At 47.3% G+C, this 15,699-nt stretch overlaps 1 pseudogene; it reads right to left on the bottom strand.

Moving 5' to 3' along the window:
- LOC128945551 (uncharacterized) overlaps positions 1 to 15,699 on the bottom strand; it is a 1,882,792-nt pseudogene that overhangs the window by 1,159,813 nt on the left and 707,280 nt on the right.

Here is a 15,699-nt window from a genome sequence, read left to right on the forward strand (position 1 = left end):
AACACCCCCCGAGGACCCCTCCCCAATTTCCCCCCCAAAGCCCTCCCAGCACCCCCAGGCCCTGCTAAAATCCCCTCAAGTTCCCCCCAGACCCTCCCCAAATCCCCCCCAAACCTCCTCAAGACCCCTCCCCAAATTCCCCTCACGACCCCTCCAGAACCCCTCACCTGTCCCTGCGCCTCCTCAGCAGCTCCTGGAGCCCCCCGTCCTCTCCCAGCCCCTCCCCCGCTCTCTCCAGCGCCTCCTGCAGGACCCGCCCGAGCCCGGGGCGGCTCCCGGGGGTCCCTGAGGGGGTCCCGGAGGTGGGGGGGGGGGAAGAGGGGCCGCCCGCTCCGTGCCCAGCCCCGGGGTCAGGGGGCGCTGCTTCCAGCTCGGCTCTGATTGGCTAGAGCGGCGGGGGGGGGGGGAGGGTGGGAGTTGCTATGGGGAGATGCCTGGTGATTGGTTGTTTTCGTAGAGGGCATGGTGATTGACAGGAGATGGGTGGGGGAGGCGAGTGGTGATTGGTTGGATCGGGTACAGGGAGGCCGGTGTTCCTGATGGGAGACACGCAGTGATTGGTTGGTTTGGGGCAGTACGTGCCGTGATTCGTTAATTTGGGAGATGAAGCGCGGTGATTGGATGGTTTGGGGCAGGGAACGCTGCTATTGGTTGGGAAAAGTCTGGGATTTTTAAGGGACATTCCAGTTTTTTTCGGGAAAAACTCTCAGATTTTTAAGGAAAAATTCCCGTATTTTGCAGGAGAAACATTGCCGGATTTATTGACCCCACATGACCACAAATAACCCAAATAACCCCAAAACACTCAAAATAAACCCCAAATACCTCGAAAAAAACCCAAACAATACCTAAAAGTCCCCCAAATAACCCAAAACAAATCCAAACAACCCCAAAATAACAAAATAAACCCCAAAATTAAACCCAAAAAAACCCAATTGATTTCAACTACATCTAAAAAACCCCATACACACCAACATTAACCCCAAGAACCCCAAATAATACCAAATAAGCCCAAATAAACCCAAACAAGCCCAAACAAACCCAAATACTTCCAAATAACCCCAAATAAACAGAAATAAACCAAGTAAAACCCAAGATAAACCCAACATAGTCCATCAATAACCCCAAATAAACCCCAAACAAACCCTATATAAACCCAAGTAAACCCCAAATAACCCCAGTTCCTCCCGTCCCCACCCCAAAACAGATCCCGACCAATCAGAACGCACGGCACTGAGGACGATCCACTTGCTGGGCACAAACTCAGAGCACTGGCCCCGCTCAGCGATTTTCAGCCAATCAGTGCCCGACCCGACTCTGACTCATCGCTTGCCAGCCACAGACCAAGACCACTCACTGCGGTAAATACTCAGAGACCGCGCGGGGTAATTTCCAGCCAATCAGAGCATGTCTCGCTGATGACTCATCAGTTGCCAGGAGTGGAATTTGGGGGGGGGGGGGAAGGTGACCCTGGGGATGGATTGGAGACCCCAAATTAATCCACAACAGGGTCGGGACCCCAAAACGGACCAGAAGGGGCCTGGAGACCCCAGGAGGACCCTGAAGCCCCTAAAACCAAACACGGGGGAGGGGATTGGGGGAATGATTGAAAAGGGGAGGGAGAGTGGGAAAAAGAGGGGTGTGGGACCCCAAAATTGAGGTGGGAGGGAGATGGGACCCCAAAATTGAGGTGGGAGAGGAATGGGACCCCCAAATTAAGCTGGGATGGGTATGGGATCCAAAAACTGAGCTGTGAGGAGGATGGGACCCGCCAAATTGAGCTGGGAGGGGGTTGGACCCCGAAACAGGATGAATCCACTTTTGATGCCAGAATATGTAAAGTAGTTTATGGATATACAACAAGGTGATGAATATGCAACAGACTGATGTAATGGGAGACAAGGACCTTCGAGCAAAGGTTGTTATGGCCACCAAGAACCCTCCAGTTATTTTCGGGGACACCTCTTAATTAATCTGGTTTTAATTACATCAGCCTGTTGCATATTCATAGACCCTTATCCATATCCATAAACTAATTTAATTTACATCTTTCAGGAACTATTTTACATGGCCCAGCATTGGGGGTGTCTCCCTATTTCAGGAGTCTCCACTGAAACAGAAAATGTAAACCCCCTCCCTTTGATTACTATTATTTCTATTATTATTATTATGATTATTATTATTATTTAAAAATATTAAATACTTTTGAAATTAAGGAGCCCTCAGGCAAAGATATGGGAGTAGAAATAACAGTTCTTTATTAGGAAGAAATAAAAATACAAATGCAGTACTACAAACCAAAAAAAACCAAGTGATAGAGTCAGTATCCTCTGGGAATCCAGTGAAACAGGTTAATCCTCTTGGAATACAGTGGGAATAGGGCTGATCCTTTGGGAATCCATTTCTTAACCCCGAAAGGCAGGTGAAAGGCAGGGCCATGGAATATTTACAGGGCATCCCAAAGGTGGAGTTGGGGTTTTGGTCAGGGGAGGAGTTCAAAGCAACACAAGAAGGGTGAGATCAAAATCCTTCCTCTTAGCAACAGCAGCACTCCACACAGAACGCATCCCGAAATCCTAAATTCCGTCTAAAACAAGTGAGGAAATTATGGAACTTCAGATATATTCGAACAATTTCCTTCATTTAACCCAGTTTTGGGTGTTTTTAAAGGATGAAGGTGAAGCAGAGGAAAATTAAGGCCAAACCAAAAGGCGAAGCAGCCAGGTGTGTTCCCAACATGGATCACAGGGAATGTGAGTGACCAGGGCTGTGCCCAAAGTGCCTCCTCCAGTGGGGGACGGAGCTGGAGCAGCGCACGAAGCTCTGCCCGCACTCGGGGCACTCACAGGGCTTCCCTTACTGGTGCCCCCGTTGGTGTTGGGTCAAGTGAGAGCTCTGTGAGAAGCTCTTCCCACACTGGGGACACTCGTAGGGCCTCTCCCCTGTGTGGATGCGCTGGTGGATGATGAGGGTGAAGTTGCGCTTGAATCCCTTCCCACAGTCGGGACAGCGGAAGGGCCTCTCCTCTGTGTGAATCCGATAGTGCCGGAGGAGACAGGAGCTGGTCTGAAACCTATTCCAGCATTTATCACACTCGTAGGGCCTCTCCCCAGTGTGGATGCGCCGGTGGGTGACAAGAGTGGAGTTGTCCCTGAATCCCTTCCCGCAGTCGGAGCATTGGAAAGGCCTCTCCTCTCTGTGAATCCGATAGTGCTGGAGGAGAATGGAGCTGGTCTGAAACCTCTTACCACACTTGGAACACTCATAGGGCCTCTCCCCAGTGTGGCTCCTCTGGTGCCTGATCAGGTGGGAGCGCTGCCTGAAGCTCTTCCCACACTCCCCACACTCATAGGGCTTCTCCCCAGTGTGGATCCTCTGGTGCCTGACCAGGAGAGAGCTCTGCCTGAAGCTCTTCCCACACTCCACGCACGTGTGGGGCTTCTCCCCATCATGGAGCTGCTCATGGAGCTCCAGCTCCGAGCTCTGGCTCCATCTCCGTCTGCCTTCCCGGCCCAGGCTGGCTCTTTCCCCCTCAGATCCCCGCCGGCTGCGTTTTCAGCCCCTCCTCGTGCGGCATCTCCGGGCCTTTTCCTCCCCGTTGGCTTCCTGCGCCGTGGAGCCGCTCAAAACGGCCTCTTCCACCAGGTTCTGCCGCGGGCATTTGTCCTCCCTGCTCTCCATGCTCAGCTCCTGCTCTGGGGGAGGAAGGACAAGGACAGGATGGGATTTGCCGCCGTGCCACAGGCAAGGGCAAGGAGATCCCCCCAGGGCTGAGCTGCAGCCTGGGCCGTGCTGGGCTGGGAGATGGAGCAGCAGAGAGGGGAAAGGGGCACTGACTTCCTCCTCACCTGCCTCAGTGTCCCGGGGCATCTTCCTCTTCCTCGCAGCCTCCCAGGCCTTTCAATGGGAAATCCTGGTTTGGGGAAAACAAGGGATGAGAGCGTTTGTAGGACTGTCGGGGGGTAGGACGGTCGGGACGGATGGAGACGAGAGATCTCTGCAGCCAGGGCGTGGAACTTGCGGTTTATGCAAAGGGCCTGGGTGCAGGGCCCTGCTTGGAGCTGCCAGCCACAGCTCGGAGCAGGCCCGAGAGAAGAGAGGGGTAGAGAGGGTGAGAGGGTAAGAGAGTAAGAGGGGAAGAGCTTAAGAGAGTAACATTCCCTTTACAATACAATCAATCTTCTTCTGTGTTGAATATCCTATTTCTCACTAACCAATCTAGTACAAGATACAAATCCTATAGCATTTACATACAGCCTGTAAAAATCATTACAGCACCATACTGTGTTACATTTTGAACCCTAAAAACTCCTCTTTGGACCCCTTCTATTGAGCTAGTGGGGTCTGCTCTGACCCTTGGATCTGTCTGCAAGCAGAGGGAATTGTTTCATCAAAAGGGGATTACCTTCAGCTGGCCACACCATTGTTTTCCAGTTGTTCACTAACTGAGGTATCTCAAAGCTTGCTTTCATTTTAATCTTCCTTACACTTTTTATGTTCACAAAATCTTTTGCCAGACAATTGTATTTATAAGGTTTTCCTGTTTCATCTTCCCCAACACACATTGAGTTTGAAGGTCGCTCTGCCCAAGTCCATCTCTACAAGTCACTGGCCATCTCGGCTCCAGAAAAACCTCCCAAACACCCAAGATTCAGCCCTGAAAAAGCCTCCCAGGACTTCCCGTCCCTGGTCCCTCCCCTCTGGCGTTCAGGGGGTTCCCCCCTGTCCCAGCTGCTGGGGTCACGCTTGGATTGGGGGTCCCTCTTCTCCTCGTTGGCCGCCCTGCCCAGGCTGCTGGCAGTCCCAGCAATGCCAAAAGCTCCCCCTGCTTCGCTCTCCCCATTTCGGGATGCCAGGTGTTATGAAGAAAAATTCGGTTAATATTTTTTTGTGAGAAAAAGTTACAAAAAGGCAGCCAGATCACTGGCCCTGCCCGAGTTCTGAGTGTTCTGTTATTGTAATCACGGGTCGTTGTGGCTAATCGCTCCTTTTGTATTAGCAGAGCCTTGCCCAAGGCTACGGTGTACTTTTCCCAGAAGGGTGAAGAGACCTGAGAAGGTGAGGGGGGTTATGCAAAGTGACTCCAAGACCACAATGCAGCATTGGTCCCCCGCTGTACAGAGAAACCCCAAAAACAACGAGCCAAATAAGAGTTGAGAGACTGGAGTGGTGTCTGGATGTGAGGAGCCGAGTGCTGAGCCTTCAGAGATGCGGAACACCTTCGGAGCCTCTCGCCCTGACCGTAGGACTCGATCCCGGAGGTGAGAGAGGGCTGAGTGAGTGGGAGGAGAAACATCTGGCGGGGAATACCACGCCCAAACGGCTCCCACGAGGACCGGATTCCCCCAGCTCTGCCCCTGGTGGACAGAGCTGTGCATATCCTCCTCCTCTGAGTCGCCGTGGGAAACGACAGGACGCTGCAGACCTGTCGAGCCGCCCAATCCTGAGCTGATCACTTTTAATAAAGGCATTAAAAAGGAGAAGAAGTCTTCTGGCCCTGTTTATTTCACCAGGGCTTTTTGGGCTCCCGAGCTCCCTTCTCCCCTCATTCTCTGCTTTGGGCTGTGAATGAGACAAGGGCTGGTTGTCCCAGACCTGCCAAGTGAGTGCTGGAGTCTCCCACACTGCGTTTCCAACTTTCCTCGAGGGAAGCAGCCAGTAAAGAGACACAGCGAGTGATAAGAGGAGTGAGAGAATCCCCCGGGGTAACTGGGACTGGGTCTCAGAGAGGGGCTGGACCCCTCGGAGGAAGGGAGCAGAGGAGTTTCCGAGCCCAATCCACTAGGAAACGGGACAAAAGGGGCTCCTAAAAATGCTGTTGGTTTGAGGGATAAGAGAGCCCAAGAGCATCCAGAATTAACACCTGCTGGGTTGAGAAATTAACATTCCAAGACCATCCACGGTTGAGCAAAATTCTGCCGGATTGAGGATATGCTCAAGAGCATCTGGGGTTGGACAGCACAGCAGGGTTGAGGGATATCCAAGAGCACGGGGACTGGCAAGAAACACCTAAACTTGTAATAGGTGATGTGAAAGTGTAGTATATGGTACAGATAATTCATGCTATTAATGTATAAAATATTGTAAAATCCACATTATGTCTTTTGACCATCCTAGCAGGAGCAGTGTCATATTCATATACATCTAGTTCCTGGACTTGGCTGAGATAAACATCGGGGTTTTTAATGAAAGAATAGAAGCTTCCAGGGCGATAATCGCTGGCTTCCCCGGGTCACCAGGTCCACTCAAGAGTGATTATCGCCTCGTCGACTACAGCTACCAAGATGATCCACAGCCCCACCCTGATGCATGTGAATGCTGACTTCCCCAGAGTCTACTGACAACATCAGACACCGAGACTGAGTCTTTGTCCACCTCTGCACAGGTAAAGACACGGTTATGCATGGGAAGAGACACAAAGAACATTCGGTCATCTCTGCCTCGAGCAGAATAAACTGTAAAAGAACTCGCTGCATCAGGCAGCATTTGTGAACAGGGGGAGACTCTGACATTCGGAGCTCAGATCCGTGTTCACCCAGCACCAAACCCGGGCTCGACGCTGACCCTTGGCTGTGGTGGTTTTGACGACCGAACTTCAGTCTCACAGACAAATTATTAAATCTTTGCTAAATTTTCTTATAGGTTTGGCTCTCGATTTGATGATTTATAACAAAAGGTACCTTATTGTTGTCTTGTGTGTGTGAGAGTGAGTCACACACAAAATCAGCCCTTCCCGGGCGGGTGGGAAGAGGGGGCTGTGGAAAGAGGAGTGTGTGACCCACAAATAAGCCATTGTTCTCCTGGGCTTGTGGGGGCTGTGGCATAAGGTACAGGTGACCTGCAAACGGGCCATTGTCCCCTGGGCGTGTGAGGGGGCCGTGGCTAAAGAGTGTGAGTGACACACAAATCAGCCTCACAGGTGAACGGGCACCGGAGGCAGCAGAGTCAGGGCCCTCCCAGGAGGCCCAGAGATACTGAGACCCAGAGGCCAACCCAAGGTGAGGGGGGGCCACAGGGACCCGCGATTCTCTGTCAACAGGGATCCACTCTGTGTCCTGAGGGCGGGAAAGAAGGTGTGGAAGAGAATGGGAAATAAAAGTGAGTGAATGCAGATGAATGAAAGTATAGGTAATGTGGATTGTGTATTTTAAGCTTCAATATATCTCCTTGGAGGAAGGTGTATTGTACTGAAAGTGTGAGAAAAAAGTTTTTTATTTTTGTGTGTGTAGTTGAAAGAAAAGTGGTATTTAGGTTGTTAGTGAAAGGGAAAAACAGAGGCAGAAGATGAATAGATAAGATCTTGAAAAAAGGAGACAGAAAACCAGTAAGTTGGATACAGGGGAAAAAAAAGAAAAAAAAATAGTTGTTTGGGAGTTATGTCAGCTAACAGAGATACAACTCCTTGCAAAAGGAGAAAATACAGGGTATGTAGAAGTTGATGAGAAAAATGTGCAAACTATGGAAAAAGGGAAATTAACCTTAAACTAGTAAGCTCAAACTTATGAATTATATACTTTGAAAAGAGCACTAGAATATTTAACACAAAATAAAGGAACTATATATACTGATTCAAGGTATGCCTTTAGAGTAGTACATACCTTTAAAAATTTGGAAAGGAAAAAGATTACGTAATTCAAGAAGAAAAGGATTAGTACATGAGGAACTTATTTTAGAGGCATTACAATCAACTAAAAGAGCTATAGTACATATTATGTGTGGAGGATTTTATTGAGTTGGTTAGCTGAGAAAGGCCATACTGACTTAATGCCGCTGGTTAAGCTTGAAAGGGAGGTCAGCAGTCTCTGATTCAGTGACTGCTGACAGGCAAGAATACCGGATGGCCTTGCTGCAACATGAGGAAAGGGAGGTGAGATTAGTCCTGAATATCTGCAGAATGTAACAGAAGAATAAGCACAAGAATGTAGAAGTAGGTGTAGTTGCTGATATGTAACTAACCAATCCTGAGCTCAACTTTTGCAATATGTATGAAGCTTATTAAGAACTATATTTAACCCGCCGTATTCGATCAATAAATTGGACTTGGATGAACCAATTGGTGTCTGGGTCCCCTTCCTCCGACAAATGGTGGAGAATGCGGGCAAAGGCAGCATTCTGAACGTTCGCTCTCTTGGATTATAAATTCGCCACGGTCGGGGAAGTTGGCTGAGAGTCCTTGCAGCCGGGACGGTGCCGGATTTTAAAAGCACCCTTGAGTATTACAAAAGGTATCTCAAGTCTCTACGTGTCGCAGGAAGCCTGGAAGGGCTGCAACAGCGCGCGCTGATATATAGGTATGGATAGGCAAGCGACATACGATTCCTTCTCCTCATATTTAGAAAGGCGAGGAGTAAAAGGGATAGATTTAAAAAAGGAATTACCAGGGTTATTAGCTTATGGTTATTCTAAAAGAATTTTTGCTAACCCACATACAGTTCATGAGATAGTAGAGTGGAAAAAGTTTGGGGATATCCTGTGGGATGCAGTGTTAGATGATGATAAGTCAGCAAAGAAATTTGGCAAGTTATGGCGGGTGGTGTATAATACGTTGCTTCAGCAGGTCTCTGAGAGAAAGGCAGCAGAAAGGGCGACAGAAGCTCATAAGAGGAATATAGGGTATGGTCGTGAGGATGATCCCTTAGCACCTTCTGTAACTCAGATACTTATGCCTAAGGGTCCCCAGCAAAATGGTGTGGAAAATTTTCCCTTAGATACAGTGGAACCATCTGCACCCTTCCTGTCAGAGGGGGAGGTCGAGTTGGATGGTGGGGGTGGGAGCAAGCCAGCTTCGCCTCCGCCGCCAGCTTCAGGCGGGTCGGATGGTGGGGGTGGGAGCAAGCCAGCTTCGCCTCCACCGCCAGCTTCAGGCGAGTTGGATGGTGGAGGTAAGAGCAAGCCAGCTTTGCCTCCGCCGCCAGCTTCAGGCGGGTCGGATGGTGGGGGTGGGAGCAAGCCAGCTTCGCCTCCGCCGCCACCTTTGCCTCCGCCGCTTCCCCCGAGCAGGCCGGCTCCGCGGGGGGGCCACTTCCCCCGCGCGAGTCGTCTCCGGTTTCACTGTCAGCTCCAGCAGCGGGGGGGGTCGCTTCCCCCGCGCGAGCCGGCTCCTGCTCCACCGCCTTCCCCGTGCGAGAGCTCGGTCTCGGTACCGAAGTGCCAGCAGCATAGCACCCTTAAAGAGCCAGATCCCATCCCAGGGGCACACCGTGATCTATGGGGGGAGATGGCTAAACAGAGGAGGGAAGCTTGGGCTGCTGTGGCAAAAGAAGTAATGCAAATGGGGGATGGCGAGGCGGTGGAAGTAGCTTCTAATCTTGCATGTCCGGTCACATACACACCACAGTATGATGCACAGGGGAACCTTACACATAATATAGCGGAATATACTCCCTTAGATTGGAAGATGTTAGCTCAATTACGTTCTATGGTTAGTTTGGAGTAAAAAGTGAACCTGTTAAGCAAATGCAAGAGTGTTAACTACTTTAGGGGCAAATTGGACTATTGAGGAAGCTTTAGAGCGAATGGCATTAATGCCAACAGCTTCACAGGCATTTATAGTAGATACTTTAAAGGAATTAGGATTAGGGTTACAAAGGCAAGCAGAGTCTACTCAAAATCAGGTGTTAGCTGCTCAGAATCAGGTGTTAGCTGCTCTTGCTCCTCTCCGAAGCGGCTCACTGGCAGACACGCAGAGCTCGAGACCATTCATCAAGTGTTACTGATGCGGCAATGAGGGACATACGCGCCCAGACACAAGTTGCCGCCGTGACATCGGAGACATCAGCTGCTGCCGTAACATCACTGTCACCTCCTGTCTGCAACAGCAACAGCAGAGAGCCTCGGTTTGGATTTATCAGCAGCAGTAGACGTCACACTAATGACGAACCGGCCTGAGAGGATACAAACTGGAGTAAAGGGTCCTCTTATATTAAATGGATAAAGATGTGGAGCATTGTTATTAGGACGTTCTTCAATAACTATGCTGGGATTATTTGTATTGCCTGGTGTTATACAACACATTGCACAATTAATACCACTATCACAAAGGACATCTGGTATACTATCATTTACTGGACAAACGCGGGATGAAAAAGGGTTTTGGCTCTACTGGTGTTACACTTTTAACTGTGGATTTACAAAATAGACCAAAACAAAAAGTGGAAATTACCCATGGGCATCAAAGCATAACCCTTTATGGATTATTGGATACAGGAGCTATTACAGCTTTTACAGATGCAGGAAAGAAATCAAGGCGTGCTGCTGTCACCTGGCAAGAAAAAGGACAATGGAAGCATCAACTTCTCACAGCAGACCCTGCAGATAGCTTACAAACCCTGGAGTTGTTAGCAGTAGTATGGGCAGTGTCCAACTTACAGGAGCCTTTAAATGTGGTCACAGACTCTATGTATGTTGCCGGAGTAGCCAGACGAATAGAGGAAGCAGCAATTAAGGAAGTGAATAATAAACGATTGTATGAACTATTGATACAATTAAGGAAAGCTTTACGAGAAAGAAGTGCAGCGTATTCTGTGATTCATATTGGGAGTCATAAATGGTCTGAAGGTTTAGGAGAAGGGAATGAACGTGCAGACAAATTGGTTACTTTACCCATTGATAACTCTTGTCCTATTGACAAGCATACATTGGCCAGAGAAGCACATAGCAGATATCATCAAAATGCAAGAGGGCTTGCAAAACATTTTGAACTGAGTTTATCAGAAGCTAAAGCCATTGTTAGAGCATGTCCAATATGTAGTTATCATAATGAGGGAATAGGTTTAGGCATGGGAGTTAATCCTCGAGGTTTGGAAATAAATGAAAAATGGCAAATGGATGTTACACAGGTACCTAGATTTGGTAAAGTTAAGTGTGTGCATGTCACTATAGATACATATAGTCATTACATATGGGCTACGGCTCAGGCAGGAGAAAAAGCTACACATGTTATCAGGCACCTGTTAAGTTGTTTTGCTGTTATGGGAGTCCCAAAGAGTATCAAAACAGATAATGGTCGAGCTTATGTGAGTGCTAGGGTCCAGAAATTCTTGAATCAGTGGTCTGTTAGGCATGTGACAGGTATTCCACACTCTCCTACTGGATAGGCAATAGTGGAAAGAGCAAATGGTACCCTTAAGCAGTATATTGAGAAGCCTCAAGATTTAACAGACCCACAATCATGCTTAGCTAAGGTTCTGTATGTGATCAATCATTTATGTATTTTTGGGGAAGACAATATCCCTCCTGCAATTAAACATCATCCGAGGTCAGGTCAGGAAATTAAAACTCGACTACAGGATTATGGGAAAAACCTGCAAAAGTATTATACTGGGGTCGGGGATATCTTTGTGTTTCCTCACCTACAGGACCTTTGTGGGTGCCTGCTAAGTGGACTAAACCTGTTTTTGATGCAGCCTCTGGTGGACCACCTCACGGAGGAGGACAAGGAGCTACTGGGGAAGAAACTGTTTCTAGTCCTACGACCACTACTGTTACAGTTGAAGGGACACTCGAAAGTGTTGGACAAAGCACTGACACGTCACTATCGGACGGCCCAGGAGCCGATTGGTTTTATTGACTCATTATCAACTTTTCGTTTAACAAATCCAGCAAAGGAACATTGCCTTGACTGTTATGATCCACATTGTGCTGCCTGGATTGCTCTACGTTGTGGGGGTTGTGATAATACTTTTTGGATAGAACAATCATTATTATGGGATTTGTGGTGCCACATTTGTAAGCACGAGCACACGTGGGGTAAAAGCTGGCAAGATGAATTAAGGAGACAAACAGGGCTAAATGCATATGTAGCTTTAAATCTTTATGAGTCTCCTGAACAAAAAATTCTTGCTTATTATCAATGGGAAGTACAATGTGTTGTAAATAGAATTGAGGTTCAAAGTAAAGTCACGTATAGTCTCTGTAAGGTGTAGAAAATTAGTACCTTTAACGCAACGTTCGATTGTAGGGTCCTTCAGAGGGAATCCTGAAAGAGCACTAGACTGCTGCATTGAAAAGTTGCAAAAATTAAGTTTGCAAGTAACAGCACCAGTGAAATTAGGAGCAGCAAAACTGAAAACAGATAAGAAAAAGAAGGTAAGATAGGGAACGACCTCATCTAAATAAGGCTATTAGTGATTGCTAATTAGCTTTCTATGATTAGGGCAATTTCACATCTATGGGACTCTGCCTTGTGGGATGATGTAGCTCCATGGGACCCTGCTTCGTGGCATGCTATAGGTGTTGAAGAACAAGAACAGCGATTACGAGATAAGATACATTTTGTATTAAAGAAGGAGCTTGAATTGGTAGCTGCATATAGTAAGAAAGCTGAAGAGGCTTTGCAATCACCGCCATTGAACTGGTTGGATTGGATCACACAGATAAATTTTAATACTGATCCTTTCCTATATACACTTCCTTGTTATGTTTGCAAAAAGGATAATAATAAGTGCTATGCTTGGGTAGCTTTGCATTGTGCTGATTGCAATAAGGTTTACTGGTATTCACAGAGGACAGTAGGAATTTTATGGTGTCACCCTTGTTTTGGGAAGTGGATTCGATATTCTTTCTGGTTTAGATCTCTTGAACAAAGTACTGGCCTGCCAGGAAGGGCAGGATTGGAGCTTTTTGAGAGTGCAGAACAAGTGGTTATAGCATATATTAGATGGAAATTACAGCAAGTACTTAGAGAGCTTGAAATTACTACATCCTCACGCATCATAGCAGCTCGCTATAAAGCTGATTTGCCTTTAAACTTACCTCACGCTATACCCGTAAGCAAGGATGCTGATTTGGAATTAGACCAGTGTATTCAGAAATTGACTCAGCCTTACAATAGACATTCTAACAAACCAGGGAAAAGACAACGAAGAAAGGAAAAACAGAGAAAGCAGAAAGAAGAATGAAGTTTGTTTTTATACTGCTCAATGCTGTAGTAAGTGAAGCGATAGGGATAACACGTTTCAGTCAGCCAAGAGAAAATCTATGGGTAACACTTGCTAAACAAATTAACCAATCATCGCTTTGTCTTAGTCTTGGAGGGGTTACTAACCCATTTCGAACATGCTTGGTAGGACTTCCAGTGTGGTCTCCTGGAGAATTTTGCAGTTTAATAAGTAATCGAACTTTATGCATGCGTAACATGTCTAACATCACATTGCCAGCACAGCAAGGATATACTGCAGGTCAGAGTGATGGCTATCGCCAATGCTTACTAATCCAATCACTTAACACCTCTTTGCATTCTCCTCCTGAGGAATTGGATCTTTTTGGAAGTGCAAATGCCAGTATGCCTAACACTACAGCTGGAGGATAGTTTAGTTTCAAACCCTTGGATGTTCAAAATTTAAATCAACCTAAAGACACATGGGCCACCTTGGATTCATCCCTGAATTTGAGTGAATTCTCTCCACAGCATTACAGTCAATGTAACGGCACAAACATCACGGCACCAAGAAATTACCTACAGGAATATTTTTAATTTGTGGAGACAGGGCGTGGAATGGTATACCAGCTAAGCCACAGGGTGGACCCTGTTATTTGGGAAAATTGTCCTTGTTTCACCCTAATGTATCCTTGCTAATGCAGCTCAGTCAAACATCAAACAGGAAAAGGCGTAGTATACATGACTTGGACTGCAGCCAGATTGGAGATCCAAAGTTTTGGGGTACATTCAGACAAGTAGTAGTTTCAACTATCTTACCAGGAGGATCTGCCAATAAGGCTATGAATTTAGCAAAACAATTAGGGTGCTGGACAAGAAATGAGCTGAACCAGACATCCCAAATTCTGGACATGATGACTGCAGATGTGCAAAGTGTTAACCATGCTGTTTTACAAAATAGAGCTGCTGTAGACTTTTTGCTCTTAGCACAAGGGCATGGATGTGAAGAATTTGAGGGAATGTGTTGTATGAATTTGTCTGATCATTCGGTGTCCATTCATACTAAGATAAAAGAACTACAACAGGGACTTCACAATCTCAAAGAAGAAGAAGGTTTAGGAATTGACGAATAGCTTAAAGGCTTAGGGCTTGGACCATGGCTAAGGAACATTGTGACATATGCTATCGGCTTACTGGGTGTGATCTTAATGTTTTTGCTTATTTTGCCTTGTATTTTTACTTGTATTCAAAACATGGTCAGTCGTATGATAGCAAAAATGCAAACTAATCTCCTTGCTTAAGAAGAAAACGGGGGAAATGTGGAGGATTTTATTGAGTTGGTTAGCTGAGAAAGGCCATACTGACTTAATGCCGCTGGTTAAGCTTGAAAGGGAGGTCAGCAGTCTCTGATTCAGTGACTGCTGACAGGCAAGAATACCGGATGGCCTTGCTGCAACATGAGGAAAGGGAGGTGAGATTAGTCCTGAATATCTGCAGAATGTAACAGAAGAATAAGCACAAGAATGTAGAAGTAGGTGTAGTTGCTGATATGTAACTAACCAATCCTGAGCTCAACTTTTGCAATATGTATGAAGCTTATTAAGAACTATATTTAACCCGCCGTATTCGATCAATAAATTGGACTTGGATGAACCAATTGGTGTCTGGGTCCCCTTCCTCCGACAATTATGGAACTCCAAAAGGGAAAGACCCCAGAAAGAAGAGGAAATAATTTGGCAGATCACAAAGCTAAGGATGCAGAAGAAAATGGAGCTGAAAGAGTTATGTTAATATTAACTCCAAACAAGGAAAAACTGGAAATTCCAAAGTTTGGGGAAGCCGAGAAAAAAGAATTAAAGAAGACAGGAAGTGAACAAGATAAATCAGGGAAATGGAAACTTCTTGATGGAAGACAATTACTTAATAAAATGTGCTTCTAAGAAAATATTAGAAGACAGGCATCAGAAAACCCACTGGGGCACTCAAGCTTTGTGTGATCATGCTTTATGGAACTATGGGTGCATTGGGATTTTTGGATTTGCAAACAAGTAACTGAAAGATGCTTAATTTGCCAAAGGATAAATAAAAAGATAATAGGAAAAACAACATTAGGAGGTCATGAGTTAGCTCATTGACTATTTCAAAGTATCCAAGCAGAAGTTTAGCTTTGCTAGGCTCTGGATTTATTTGTTAAAAAACCCATTTAATCTAGAAGAGAATATGCCATATGTTAGACAGGAGATTTTAGAAGAAAAAAATCTTTAAAATATTAGAAACCTCTGAGAAAAAACAAGAAAAGAAAGAGGGAAATGAAAGGGAAGAGAACAAGAGGAAAAATCAGAAAGAGAGTGGGATCCTCTGCAGGTCATGCCCCCTCCGTTCGCGGCCCAGGCGCCTGTCCCAGGTCCCGGCTCGCTGCCCGCCTCAGCTCTGCCTGCCCCGGTTTCCATCCCAGGTGCGGCCTCACTGCCCAGGGCAGCTCCACCTGCCCCGGCGCTGTCGCTCAATTTGTGTGCCCTGCTCCCACTGCCTGGCCCGCGGCCGCTCTGCCGCCCATGCTAGGGAAGATGGGGGTTGCTCTGTCCTGCCGCCTGCTCCGAGGTCACCGCGCACACTGCACAGGGGGGGTCCCAGCCATCCCATCCCCGCCTGCCCTGCCCGTGCCACCCGCGCTGGGCACTGCCGCTGCTGCCGGGCTCTCCCACCTGCCTTTGCTCTGCCGGGAGCTGCCGGATCAGCCGCCATCAGCCATGTGGGGGCTACCCACGCTCCGCCTTGGGCTCCACGGGAAGATCCCCCTCTGGTGATTCCGGCAGCAGACC

This window comes from Melozone crissalis, unplaced genomic scaffold (assembly GCF_028551555.1).
Source record: "Melozone crissalis strain CALT ecotype California unplaced genomic scaffold, PUWL_Pcris_2 ptg000066l_1, whole genome shotgun sequence".
NCBI classification, from domain to species: domain Eukaryota; kingdom Metazoa; phylum Chordata; class Aves; order Passeriformes; family Passerellidae; genus Melozone; species Melozone crissalis.